The sequence below is a fragment of the Elgaria multicarinata genome, chromosome 5 (genome assembly GCF_023053635.1).
Source record: "Elgaria multicarinata webbii isolate HBS135686 ecotype San Diego chromosome 5, rElgMul1.1.pri, whole genome shotgun sequence".
NCBI lineage: Eukaryota > Metazoa > Chordata > Lepidosauria > Squamata > Anguidae > Elgaria > Elgaria multicarinata.
The window spans coordinates 58,728,265-58,742,734 of NC_086175.1; positions in this window are offsets into that span (position 1 = coordinate 58,728,265).

Consider the following 14,470-nt stretch of genomic DNA (forward strand, 5'->3'; position numbering starts at 1 on the left):
GATAGAGCCCTGCGGAACCCCATGGCTTAGGAGCCACGGCACAGAGCAATAATCCCCCAGCACCACCTTCTGGAATCGGCCATCCAAGTAGGAGTGGAACCACTGCAGCGCAGTACCTCCAACTCCCAGCTCAGACAACCTATCCAGAAGGATACCATGGTTGATGGTATCGAAGGCCGCTGAGAGGTCCAGGAGAACCAACAGGGTCGCACTCCCCCTGTCTCTCTCCCGACAGAGGTCATCCCACAGGGCAATCAAGGGAGTTTCCACTCCAAAACCAGGCCTGAAACCCGATTGAAATGGATCTAGATAATCCGTTTCATTCAAGAGTGCGTGGAGTTGTCCTGCAACCACCCGCTCAAGCACCTTGCCTAGGAAAGGGATATTAGCCACTGGCCTGTAGTTGTTAACCTCCTCCGGGTCCAGGTTAGGCTTCTTCAGGAGTGGTCTAATTGCTGCCTCTTTTAAAGAGGCCGGCACCACTCCCTCTCTCAAGGAGGCATTTACAACCTCCTGGACCCAGCCGACGATCCCCTCCTTATTTGATGTAATGAGCCATGAGGGGCAAAGGTCAAACATACAGGTGGTCGACCGGACTTGGCCAAGCACCTTGTCCACATCCTCGGGCCTCAATAACTGAAACTCATCCAATAAAACTGAACCGGACGGCGCTCTGAACGCCTCTACTAGTGGAGCTGCATTAAGTGTGGTGTCCAATTCATGACGAATCTGAGTGACTTTATCTTCAAAGTGCCGTGCAAACTCGTCACAGCGTGCTACCGAGGGTTCAACTATCTCACGCCCCGGCCCAGAGTGTAACAGGCCATGAACCACTCGGAAAAGCTCCGCCGGACGATACTGAGAAGATGCAATGCTGGTGGAAAAGAACTGTCTCTTTGCCACCCTCACCGCCACAGAGTAGGCTCGATAGTGAGCTCTAACCCGTGTTCGATCAGACCCAGCACGAGTCTTCCTCCACCTGCGTTCTAGCCGTCTCCCCTCTTGCTTCATCACCCTCAGCTCAGGTGTATACCAAGGAGCTGGCCGGGCTCTGCTCAGAGGGAGAGGCCTCTTGGGCGCTATCATGTCAACCGCCCGAGTCATCTCTGTATTCCACAGAGCGACCTGGGCTTCGACAGGAGCACCGGCCATATCAGCAGGAAAATCCCCCAGAGCCCTCTGGAATCCATCGGAGTCCATTAGCCTCCGGGGGCGGACCATTTTAATGGGCCCCCCACCCTTGCAGAGGGGAAAGGCCGCCAAGAGTCTAAACCTCAATAGGAAGTGATCCGACCATGACAAGGGAGTAGATGTTAGTTCCCCCTCTTCCAGATCACCATCCTCCTGCCCAGTCGAGAAAACCAGATCAAGCGTGTGTCCTTTTACATGCGTTGGGCCAGTAACATGTTGAGACAGCCCCATGGTTGTCATGGCAGGCATGAAGTCCTGAGCCGCTCTGGATACAGCAGCCTCGGCATGGAAGTTGAGATCCCCCGGAACCACCATCCTGGGGGTCCTCAACACCAGGTCCGAGACAACCTCCATCAGCTCAGGCAGGGAGACGGTTGGGCAGTGGGGTGGACGGTACACCAGCAGGATCCCTAATCTGTCTCAAGTACCCAACACACAGTAGAAACACTCAAGATTAGGACTCGAATGAACAGGAAGCCTAGAGAGGGAGATTGTATTCCTATAGACCACGGCAACCCCCCCTCCCCGGCCCTCGAGTCTGTGCTGGTGCTGCACCAAGTACCCAGGAGGGCAGAGCTGGGTGAGAGTACCCCCCCAGGTCTCAGTGATGCATACCAGGTTAGCCCCCTCATCCACAATCAAATCATGGATGAGGGAGATTTTATTTTGGACTGACCTGGCATTCAGCAGCAGCAGCACCAGACCCAGGAGCAAGCTGATAAGGCCATCATACCTCCCCCTACTCATGACCACAGTTATGTGGGCATCCCCATATCCCCCAGAGCTCCCCAGGCACATATTAAAAAGTAATTAAAATATTTTTTACAAATTGCTGCTAGTTGGCAATCTTCAAGCAGGTACACAGCAGTACAGCACCTCCTCTGTGCAACACAAAGCGTGGCACCAAGTGCGCACTCAGCATCACCAAGGCGCTGCCTCTGGCAGGCTGCAGATATACCTGTGGAGTAAGGCAGAGCACCTGGTCAGCTGACATCAACAGGTGAGGGGAGAGGCTGCAGAGAACAAGCAACTACAGCCTCTGTTCTTCTTTCCCCCACCAGCCAAACACATCACCCCAGCTTCCCAGCCTCTGGCAGGCTGCAGATATACCTGTGGAGTAAGGCGGAGCACCTGGTCAGCTGACATCAACAGGTGAGGGGAGAGGCTGCAGAGAACAAGCAACTGCAGCCTCTGTTCTTCTTTCCCCCACCAGCCAAACACACCACCCCAGCCTCTGGCAGGCTGCAGATATACCTGTGGAGTAAGGCAGAGCACCTGGTCAGCTGACATCAACAGGTGAGGGGAGAGGCTGCAGAGAACAAGCAACTGCAGCCTCTGTTCTTCTTTCCCCCACCAGCCAAACACACCACCCCAGCTTCCCAGCCTCTGGCAGGCTGCAGATATACCTGTGGAGTAAGGCAGAGCACCTGGTCAGCTGACATCAACAGGTGAGGGGAGAGGCTGCAGAGAACAAGCAACTGCAGCCTCTGTTCTTCTTTCCCCCACCAGCCAAACACACCACCCCAGCTTCCCAGCCTCTGGCAGGCTGCAGATATACCTGTGGAGTAAGGCAGAGCACCTGGTCAGCTGACATCAACAGGTGAGGGGAGAGGCTGCAGAGAACAAGCAACTGCAGCCTCTGTTCTTCTTTCCCCCACCAGCCAAACATACACCATTCATGGCCAGGTCGGATTTCTTTTTCTTGGAATGCAAAAATGTAGCTGTTCTTAAACCATGTAATTGCAGTCTTACAAAGGAGAAGTATAATTGGGGAGGATATTGTAAGGAATTGTTCTTGTAATTTATTAAAGTCAAAACACCTGAGTAGCTGTGATGGAGGCTTTTGGGGCTTGACCCTATAATGGAACAAATTAAATGTTCAATTATTAATTTAGCCATCAAGCCACTTTGTAATACATTAGATGATTTGATTCCAATAAAGTGTAGTTTTGATCGATATAGAAGAAATGCTTGTGAAACAAAAAGTCATCTGGCTGCCATTTTTAGAATTTTAAAAACAAAACAAAACAAAACAACACACACACACACACAGACATACAAACAAACATATGATGTCAGAGTAAACAGATATAAATAGGTTTGTTTTCAAGCATCTTGGCAATTATTAATTTCATTTTGTAGTACTTTTCATATTTATGTGTTGCGAATTGGAATAATGAAATGCAAAAAGGGCATGCACAGTCAAAGTAAAACATGTGGGAGAAAGCAAAGCATATGCTTAACTCTCCAACTGAAATCAATGAAACTTTACAGAACAATAGCATGTATATTCACAAGTAAGTCCCATTGCATTCACTGGGACTTACATTCAGGTAAATCCGCATAGAATTGTAGCCTAAAAGTGCTTAATGTTAGCTGGTTTTGCTCTTCTTAAAGGAAAGCAAAACACAACATAGCCTTCTATAAAGGTTTTACAATGCATTATTAAGTTAAGCTCAAAGCAGTGGCGGCTGGTGGCTTCGATTTCAGTGGGGCTGTCAATCCACTTTGGGTTTCAGGCAGAACCAGCCAGAACTCTAAAGGAACTATCCATGGTTCCAAACTTATTTGGGGGATAAATACCCAGAGTCTGCTTACAGTCCCACTGACAATGGAGTCACTGGCTCAAAGCAGTAGGTAACTTCACAGAGAAATGCCAAAAACTCATCTTTCATGTCACAATAGACCTCTTGTCAGACATTGATGCCTGTTTTTTCTAGTCAAATTTCTTTTGCATTTGTATAGATGTTATATTCAAAAATCTACGATAAAAAAAGCTGGCTATAGCAAAGCATAGTGGATTCCCTAGAATGGATAGGCAACCTGGTGCCTTACAGCTGTTTTGGACTACAACTTCCAGAGTTGGCCATACTGGATGGGGCTTATGGGACTTGTAGTCCAAAACAGCTGGAAGGGACTAGCCTGCCTAAGGAAAAGGATAGGTAAAGAGAGTGCCTGGAGAGTAATATCAAAAACCAATTAGGATAACAGAGTCAAATTCATGTGCATATATTATTTGTGTTTTAAGGGCACATACTTAGCTAATTTTGAAACTGGTGCATCTATTCAAAGAATCAAGTATTTAACATTACAAGTAGATATGAAGAACACACTCTGATGAAAATGAGAATATTAGTATATAATTGGCTATGTCTTGTGACATGGTAACAGATTGTCAAAAGCACTGAGTGTCGCTTTAAATCAAGTCATATGCTGATATCAAATTAATTTAAACATTGACAGTTCATAAGACTTCAATTCAAACTGCACTTAGAAACTCTGGCAGAACTGGTCCGTGACCAAAATAAATAAACTGAAACTGAAACTCTGGCAATGGTGATGGTCAGTCTTTGGGGAAACATTTTACAATATTCTCTAACAGAGAAGTAAATGGGCATTAGCATTGCAGTGGTGAACCTGATCCACAATCAAATTAAGCTGAAGTGCTTTAAGCCAGTTTCATTCAGCTTGAAACCAATAGGACAATATCAGCTCACATCCGATTACTGTAATCTAACTCTGTTGGGTCTGGGCTATAATAGTAATACAATAATTAAGCATCTCTACTTTTATTCATTTATTAAAATTCTTCATACTGAAGAATATACTGTACAACAGGGGTGGGAAACCGAGCTTTTCTACATGAGGCTGTTAATTGGCTGTATCTACTGTCAAGTTTCATCATAAAATCATGATCTAGCACTCCACAAGAAGTATTTCCTTTCCTGCTTTTCCAGCTGGCACTATGGTACAGCAGAATAGGGCAAAAAATCATGCTTTGGTTTTCAGTTAAATGCTGCATTTTTTCTTCTTTAAAAAAAACCTTGTAGTGTTGATTAGACACACAAGTGAAACTGGAGGGTCATGAGGTCACCTAAAGAACCCATAAACAACCATGAGTAGGGAATGATGAGAATACAATAACTGGATAATATAGAGAAGCCCACCATCAGTCTGTAGGCCAGATGTGGCTCCGGGTGCTTTTGAATCGACCCCACATCCTCCTCTTCCCCACCCCACTCAGCGGTTAGGCTTGCCACCCCACCTCACAATTCACATGCTAGTTTTTGTTCCTGGGTAGGGCTGGGAAAGGCTCCTGTCTGAAACCTTGTAGAATTCACTATCACCACCATGGATTGGATCCAAACTTACTCATACTTTGAGCAGATGCATCAAAATTAATTGGACTTCAGTTGGTGATGACTAATTCATTGAATTCAATGGGTCTACTCTAAGTATGAGTTAATCTGGACCCAACCCCTTATGTATTGTGTGCATACGTCAAATTCTTGATAACTCTTAATGCATCTGATGACTTGGGCTTCAGTCCACGACAGTTTATGCCAGAATAAATTTGTCAGTCTTTAAAGGGCCACAAGACTCTTTTCTGTATCAACGTGTCCCTATATACCTGACTGTAACTAAGCCAAGGAACATGCAAATGAAGCTCCTGCTTACCCATGCCTCCCTTTCCCCTTGCCTCAGTTGTTTCCTGGGGTCTATTTTAGATTTTATGCCCCTTGGGGTAGGGAGCTGTCATACCTGTTCTTTGCAAAGTCCAATGGACATGCTATTTTTTTAATCGTCACAAATATGGAAATTGTGCAATCCCAGCACAAGTATAGGCAGAGATTGTAAGGAGCAACTGAGGTCAGCAGAAGTGAATTCAGGAAGAAGTAACCTCCAGACTTCTCTCCTGACAGATGGAGAATTGCAAAGATGACACATTCGATCTCCTGAGGGAAGCTGGCAAATCACCTTTAGCTGTCTTTGACAGGCAATCCCCTGTGCACCCATTACATTGGCCTATGGCATAGTAATGTGGCATGTAGCTCCCTATGAAGCAAAGCACATTTTCTCTCCGAGCATCAGAGAATTCATTTTATTAAACGATAAAAAATACACATGTACATCATACGAGGCCCTCCTCCTGATTCCCGTTTCGTCTTTCTCCACCCACCTCTTCTCTTTTGCCCTTTCCTTTCCTTGTAACACTGCCCTTTCAACTTTATGTCTTTTATTCCTTTATGTAGCAAAACACTTAAAGCAATACCATTCTTGCTCATCTGTGCGATCTCATACTTAATATGTCAGCCTCATCAAATCACACTGACACCATGAATCCTGCGAGCATTGGAAAGCTGCCTTTGAACTTCACCAACTGGTGAAAATTCAGAATCAGCCCGGCATTTGTCTGCAAGGGGCTATGCAATGAAACAATATCACTGCTGTTATTTTCAGTAGTAAGGTACCAACTACCACTGAAAAGCTGAAAGCATGTCTTATTTGATTGTGCTTAAATAATTATTCCAAAACCTAACATTGCACATGTGTGGTCCTGCAGGTAGATATGTGCAATGCCTTAGGACCAATATCCAGAGGCAATAAGCCTATATACACCAGCTGCTGGGGAACATGGATGGGAGGGTGCTGTTGCACCCATGTCCTGCTTGTGATTTCCTGGTCGACAGCTGATTGGCCACTGTGTGAACAGAGTGCTGGACTAGATGGACCTTTGGTTCAATCCAGCCTGGCTCTTTTTATGTAATTAGGGGATCCAGCACCTGCAATTTCCCATTCAGTGCTGGTGAGGAAAGAAGAAAAGCACCTCCCTCCACAGCCATCTTGTATGTTTAAAAAGAGGAGGCGGGGCTGAGGTGGAGAAGCTGTGGGGATGGTGGGAAGCCTCCAAGAGCCTGCAGGCTGGAGGTTCCACTGCCCTACCTTTATGCACACCTGTGTCACAGTACTAAATCCCTAGATTCATGGCATGATTTGCATGCCTCAGTTACTTTGGGTTGTTTAACCATGGTTACCATGCCTGACCATTTCTGCTGGGTGAATTGTGATGTTGATTGTGACTCCAAACCTGGAATTGTGGGTTGCTGGAGAAGACACAACCTAGGGCTGAAACACATGGTTTGTTTAGCTCCCGGGATGTTTAACTCTGCTCAACTGCATTGGGAGTGATTGGATGGTGAGAAGCAGGTTGCTCACTTCTTCCTACTTGACTCACAACAACCTGGGGTTAGGGAGGGGAAATCACTTGGACTGTTGTGACATCTGAAACAGGTTTGTTTGTTTACTGCAGCACTTTCCAAAGATTGTTAATGTATGTGGAGGGATTTACTTTCTTGCTTATCACTACAACCCCCACCCACCAGTCTATGCTTGGTTCATGAATGTGAAAGTGAACACCCACAATTCACCAACCTATCATATGTGGTTTGATTGGGTTTGGAAGACACGATAACCAATGGTGAGTTAAATAGTCAACAGTTGGTTATTGTGTCATCTGTTGGGACTTTTTCGTACCACGGTTGGTTATTTGGCTGAAATAACCAACGCAAATAATCAACGCTGTGCAAAGTTGATTATTTGAACAACTGTTGGTTATTGTGGCATGTGTTGGGTACCGTTGACTATTCCATTGCACAAAGTTAGTTATTTTTGGTGACTACTTAGTCCCCTGGCAAGAGTAACAAAAGCAGCAGCTGTCGCTCTAGTCCAGCTGGATGAACCCTCTGACTATTGTGTTGTCCGAATGCAGCCTTTGTCTCTGCTGCAGTGATGGCTATATTGTGAGATATGTTTTATGTCCCAAGAGTTGAACAACAGTCATGAAAACTCTCCATTTTCAAATCCATATAGTCACTAGGGTGTCTTGGATTTAACAGTTTTGATACACTCATCAGTGAAAGGAGGGGAAATACAGATGTCTATCTCTGTATGTAAATCATATTTAATAGTGCGGTTTGGATTGTTTGTATCTCAGACCTACTTTAATTTAAACTTCATTTTCCAGCAAAGATTAAGTAGAAACAGTTGTTAGCAGAAAATTGCATTTTCCATTTCAGCTTAGCGGGCTTCCCATTCTTTTCTTTTTATTATTGGCAGGAGAAACAGCTTTGAGCCAGGGTGTTCCTTTTGCCCACCCACCTAAACATCTACTCACATTTAGCTAGAACCGAGGATCTCCCTTCTTCAATCTCCTATTTTCATTTTTCTCACATATTTTGACCAACATCGTGCATACAATTTCTAGGACTTTGATGATAATTCAGGAACCTTTCCCAGTTTCAGTTAATGTGCCTCATCACTGTTCAAAAGTTGTGTTTCTTCCATTTAAATATTACCCTCACCCCAGCTAGTGCAGGGATGGATACTCTGTAACTTGCCTGACATGTTTCTTAGCTGATGGTACATAGTGTCTTAGGACTAGACTTGGATAGTATCCCATAATGTCTTGGTTGGCAACAATCTTCTGGAACCCCTTTTTTAATGAGGTTAAAATGAGATTTTTAAAAATATTGTACATTTGTGATTCTTCACTCACAGTAGTTTGTGGGTGCTTTACATGATACCCCCCTCCTCCAGGGCTTCGCCTGCTCTTTGCGAGCATTATTTGCAAGCATTTCCCCTCTAACAAGGGAAGTCTGGTACTCTTGTGAATTGCAGCACATGAAATTCTAGCGTATTTGCACAATTCCACTGTACCACCATGCCAACTAGTGGTTGTGTAAAGGAACATACAGAAAGGTAGAGAAAGGAAAACCTGTGTAAATGAGCCAATTTTAATCCCACAAAGAGTCCAGAAGAAGAAGCCTTGGTAAAGTGGTGGGTTAAAAGCCTCTTGTAGGAAAGCTCCCAGTATGTACTCCACCCCTCCATTCTGCATTCCCAGTCTGCCTGCCCTATTGTCATTTCCTTCACTATTTATCATCGCCCATCTGATGAAACTGACACCATATGGGGAATATTTTGTCAATTTCAGGCTGGGTTGATTATGTAGAGTATACACATCCTTGTGGTTTTTAAAAACACAGATGAGGCATTGTTGAAATTGATAGTGTTTAATCTTGTCAGTTTCACTAGAGAGCATATAGTGGGAACAGAATGTGCTTCAAATAGAATCCCTGAGCCTGCTGCTGTAACTTCTGGGGACATGGAGCAACCAGCATTCAGCTAAATGATAGGTTCAACTGGCAGTCTAGACAATGGGTGAATACAGATGCTCATATGCCAAGTGGCAACTTACTGTGGTATTGATGCAATCATCTGGTAAGCTGCTTTGTCTATATGCATCACTGTGATGAGGAGAATCTTACAACAACTCTCAATTCCTTGGATTGTTATCGGGTGTAGAAGTGTGTTGAAATTTTCCTTACCAAGGGGCAAGACAATATAGACAATAGACTTATTCAGGGTACAATCCTAACATGGCTAGACAGAAATGAGTCCTACAACTCCCAGGATTCCCCAGCCAACCATTGAGGCTGGGGAATGCTGGGAGTGGTAGGACCCTTTTATGTCTAAACAGGCATTGGATTGTAGCTTAAAACTGTTGCATACATACCTTGGTACATTACCACTTTGCAAATGGTCGTCTGTATCCACCTGTCCTTGCTGATTATCCAGTGATTTCTCTTCCCTCTTTTACCCTCTGTGGAAATCTCTGCATAGAACGAGCAGTCGAGGACATGTTGCAAATTGGATCCAAGCCCCGCATCTGTGAATAATGTTATTCCCTTCTCCATTCCAAGCACGCAGTTCAAGAATATTTCAGAAGATTCCTTTATATAAACATGGAGAATTTCAAGCCAACTTTTGTGACATGTTGAGGTGCATAACTAGGTATATGACTGTAAGCAGTAGTTTATTTTTGTTTAGCTCTGAACTCTGCAAAGCTTCATCAGATTCATTTTTCCTGAATCAAAGCCATGATAATGTTCTTACAAATAATTCTGATAATTATATGCCTGATTTTTTTTAAAAATCTCCTAGGAAAATAGTGGGTTTTAGACCTGATTCCAGGTTTTGTTTCTTATTGTGCCATGAATTCCTTTTGTTCCTAGGTTTCTCTGTTTTGTAAAAGAGGGTCAACTTTCAATAAACTTTGCTTGCTTATTCTAACTGAAACGATGCTAGTACCCAACATACTTCCATATTTAAATACTTTAAAACAAGAGAGTAGAACAACAACAAAATCAACATTTCATATTGAAACTTAAACAAACAAACAAACTTGTTAGTGTGTGTGGCCATTTTCTGGTACAATTTCATGGTGTCACACAGCCTTCCCCAACTTGGGGTCCTCCAGATGTGTTGCACTACAACTCCCATAATCCCTCAGCAAGCATGGCCATTGTAGTCCAACATATCTGGAGGGCATCAGATTGAGGGAGGCTCATGTAACATCTGGAGATAGAATCTTCTCACTGGCAAGAACTACACCTTGTGTCGGATCATTACAAATGTGGATTAAAAAGCAGGAAATAATATTATGAAAGTAGTGTATGGAATGCGGATTGTGCCCCAACAGTTATCAGTGCACCTCAATATCGCTATAAAAGCTGCAGTGTATATCTAGCTGTTTTATGTCCTTTCTCCAAATTTATTAGAGCTGTGCTTTGCTTCACTTAGATCATAGAAGCAGCATAGGAGCGGCCTGATTCGCCTCCGTTAAAGGTGGATACGAAGTGAGTCGGGGCTTAGCAAAGCATCACGAAGCGGACTGCGCATTTGCGGAGCGCTCTGCTTGTTTTCGGTGGTCCGTCCACCATTTTGGTCCCCCCCCCAGGATTGCATTGGCCAAAAATGTGCCTATAACTTTTAAAAAAAAAAAGCTAGATCCCTGAAACTTACTGTGCATAGACATTGATGATTGGGGGTTATTTGTGTCGAATTACAGAAGTTTTCGTCATGCGGTTTGCTTGCTATAATTTTTATAGAATGGCTAAAACAGGAGGGGGGAAGCTCTTTTTTCCACCTTGATGATTGACAGATTCAACGCCCAATCATGATAAGTGATCACCTGATGTGAAGCATCCTCCAATCCCAATGTTGGAGGGGGGAATAAGAAAAACAGGATACTTAGTAACTTGGGATACTAGTAACTTTGATTTCTTTGTCTTTCGATCAGACTTTTTTCAGTGTTTTGAAGCAGTAGCCCCAGTAAACTCACACACACAACCTTAAATCATATACTAAGTAAAATAACAGATAGGCAACACACCTCTGCAAGGTACCCACCTTAACCTCGGGGAACAACTGAATAGTGGTGGTGCAAGGGGATGATGTCCATACGGCATGTGGATGTGCTCAGGGCACACTGCCTTTGAGGCTGGTCAGAACCCTCAAAAGGGTAGCCAGTGGAGAAACCAATGACTTGACGAGTTGAAGTGTGATCTCGCTTCTCAAAAGCATGTACCTAGACAGGACCAGCCAAATGACTGGTCACAGTCCCCTGTCCCGCTGGGCACGTCCACTTCCCCCTTACTGGTAACAAAGTCAGACAAAGCCTGTTTAAAAAATTCTTGTTGTATATGTATGTAGATCAGTTTCCCATATGCAGATTGAAGATATAAAATGGAAACAAATTTGGATAAATCCCCCCCTCCGAACAATATCGTCCTGCATACAGGAGTCAGCCCTCAAGGTTATATTAAGATGGTATATAATTCCAATTCAACTCTCGCATGCAATGACTTCAATCTCCCCATTGTGTTGGAGAGGATGCAATGAAAAGGGCTTTTACTTACATAAGTGGTGGGAGTGTAAGGCCCTGAAGCAGTTCTGGGAAACTATCTTCAATATAATTTCTAAGGCCACTGATCAGATAATCTCTCCAGAACCAAGCCTGGCCCTGCTGTCCCTGCCCAACGCTCTAAACCCCTCCCTTACCCATAAAGAATTGGTATTTATCCTCCTTACGACAGCTTGTTTAGAAATCGCTGAACACTGGAAGGATCCGAAGGGCCCTACACTCACTGGATGGAAAGAGAAAGTGTGGGATATAGCCTGCTCTGAAAAATTAACCTACCACTGCAGAGTCTCGTCAGGTCAACTTAGCTATGACCCATTCAATGAAATATGGTCTCCTTTTCTCGATTACATCAATGGTACAGATGTGGCATCCAACTCTGGTTTAACAAATCTTCCTCTGACCACAGTAAATTGAAGGAAACAAGCTCGGTTCGGCATCTACAGAAATCGTGTTTGTGTATTTATTAGAAATGCTGTCTGACTTGTATGTTTATATATATTTTTTAACTTTTTTAAAACTGCTTTGTTAAATAGAGTTTAATAAATAATTTTTTAAAAAAATCTTGTTGCTAAGATTATTCCTAGATTCAGCAACACTGGTGCTTTTAATTCCACCCCTCCTGTGTTTATTTATTTATTTATTTATTTATTTATTAAATATATATACCACACCATAGCCAAAGCTCTCCTGGCTTTCCCTCTTTAGTGAAGTCAGGCAGGATTTCATTGTGGTTCAAGTTCTTATTGTTGTTGTGATTATATTATTAATATTAGTACTACTATTATTAACGTTATTATGGCTGTGATCACAGTGCAGTCAATCAACTCTGAAGCAAGGAAGACAAAGGTTTACTCTAATCCTCCTAGCCCCTATTAGTTATGGGATGCAGAAGGCATCTCTCTGTGCTGTTCCCGTCTCACAGGGCTGGTTTGTATTATTGGCTTTGAATGGCCTGGAAAGTGGAAACAATCCTTGGTTCACTTACTTGTGCCCCCAGAAATGTCTGCTGCATGCCCGCCTCCCCGCCTCCGCCTGTGTGCTGTCATTGTGGGGTATTGGGATCTGCTGGGACTTACTTCCCCATAGATCTATGCCATAGTCGTACATCGTGTGTGTGTGTGTGTGTGTGTGTGTGTGTGTGTGTGTGTGTGTACACAGCACCTCTCTGCCTGCCTCTCTGCCCTCCTGGTGCCTGGGAGATGTAGATGGGCTGTGTGGGTCAACCCCACAAGCCTCTTGCAGTGCTTCAGGCAGGGCATAGCCACCGCCTGCTGCCTCTCCTCTTCTGTGCCCGTCTCACAGGACTGGTTTGTGTGTGTCTTGCTTTGACTCAGGGCATTAGTCCTTCCTGGTGACAAAAAGGCAGCTGCATTGCTGCTGCGTTCACCCTGTTGAAATTCCTTGTTAATTTTTGAAGTGTTGAAGATTCTTATTTAGGTTTATCTTTAAATATTCCCCACAATTCATGGCATGTTGGGATTTCCTTTGAAATGGCCATGAATAAGGATCTATTTAGAAGCCCAGTTAGCTGTCTGCAGCTTACAAAATCCCTGAGATAGATAAATTTCTGAAAATGGGATGGGGGATTTTTAAATATTCGCCCAAAATCAGTGGATGCTCGGATTTGCTTCAAACTGGGCATGGATGTGGATACATGTATAAGCTCTCATGGTGCCAATTTTGAGGTTTCTAACATTAAAAGTAAAAATGTTATAGGCATTTGATTTTCAATGCAAGTCTATGGGGGGAACACGGAGCTCCGATCTGGATCTGGAGCCCCGCAGCGGAGCGGAGCATAGGCGGATCAATGCGGGGCAGAGCGGACCTGATCCAGAAGTTGTGGATTGGGATCCAGAGCAGATTGGGGGGTCTGTGCACAGCCCTATTATTATTATTATTATTATTATTATTATTATTATTATTAATTTATTTATATAGCACCATCAATGTACATGGTGCTGTACAGAGTAAAACAGTAAATAGCGAGACCCTGCCGCATAGGCTTACATTCTAATAAAACCATAATAAAACAATAAGGAGGGGAAGAGAAAGCCAACAGGCACAGGGTAGGGTAAACAGGCACTGGGTAGGGTAAAACTAACAGTATAAAGTAATCTATCATTATGTCTTTAAATTTAAGCAATCCATTTCTATCCCAAACTGAGCAGCCTAAATTTCTTCCTGAAATCATTCACCTTTCATGGGCTAGGGTAACCATATGAAAAGGAGGGCAGGGCTCCTGTATCTTTAACAGTTGCATAGAAAAGGGAATTTCAGCAGGTGTCATTTGTATATATGGAGAACCTGGTGAAATTCCCTCTTCATCACAACAGTTAAAGCTGTAGGAGCTATACTAGAGTGACCAGATTTAAAAGAGGGCAGGGCACCTGCAGCTTTAACTGTTGTGATGAAGAGGAAATTTCACCAGGTTCTCCATATATACAAATGATACCTGCTGACATTTCCTTTTCAATACAACTGTTAAAGATACAGGAGCCCTGTCCTCCTTTTCATATGGTCACCCTATCATGGGTTATAAGAGCAACATTTGTCTTTCCTGGGAAGGTGTATGCATATCAAATATTTGGGCTATTTGCCTCTGTGGATCATACTGAATTTTGTATACTTTTTTTTCAATGTCCACTGTTTTTAACTTTTGTAAACCGCCCAGAGAGCTTTGGCTATGGGGCGGTATATAAATAAAATAAATAAATAAATAAAATAAATACTGAC